Source organism: Apis dorsata, unplaced genomic scaffold, assembly GCF_000469605.1.
Source record: "Apis dorsata unplaced genomic scaffold, Apis dorsata 1.3 scaffold_68, whole genome shotgun sequence".
Taxonomy (NCBI): Eukaryota; Metazoa; Arthropoda; class Insecta; order Hymenoptera; family Apidae; genus Apis; species Apis dorsata.
In genome coordinates, this window is record NW_006263366.1 from 321,496 (window position 1) to 322,351 (window position 856).

Consider the following 856-nt stretch of genomic DNA (forward strand, 5'->3'; position numbering starts at 1 on the left):
CAAGTAAATCATTGACGATGCAATTGAGAAAGGATTGCACAGGGGCGGATACGGCCTTCCGTGCGCCCGTTGATCTCCATCGAGAATTGTATTTTTGTATTTCGAAGCGACACATAATCTATATTTTAATCGATCACAAGTCGTATATACATACATATATATATATATATATAGAACCGCACGTAATTAACATAGAGCCAATTCCCACCCTTTGACGCGATTCATTTCTCGAGTATCAGTTCTCGATTCGTGTATCATCGTTCGGTTCGATTCATCGATTCAACGATTTTCCATTCTATTTTTCGCTCGTCCACCTCTCGATGGAGGAACGAAAATGAAAATGTGAACGATCCCAGGGTGTGTATTTTCGTTTTCTTCTTTCTTCGTATCAACACCATCGCCATATTTCTGTAAAATTAAATCGCGATATTTCTCGCTACGATCGACGATATATATATATATAATCGATCGTGACACCGAGCTCTTGAACGAGGAGCAGCCGATGAGATAACGAGCGATGACAATATTTTTGCAAGGAAAAAATTAGGATTGCTCTGGATATCTGCTTTACAACATGCTGCTCGTGTTCTGCTTATCGGGGCGAGGTTTATCGCGTGGGACGATAAAAATCGAGAAGAAGGTGTTTATTATAGTTTTATTATTAATATATATATAACGGGAAACGAGAGATATCTACGTATAATTTAATCAAGATAATCGTTTCACTTGACATAGTCCGGATGGATGAAGTGGACGCGTTTTAACCCTCGTCTTGGCAGAAGAGTTTTCGAGAGTCTCTCTTAGAATTGCGAAGCTATTTTAAAAGTTCCAAGATTTATCCTCCCCCCCCCCCCAC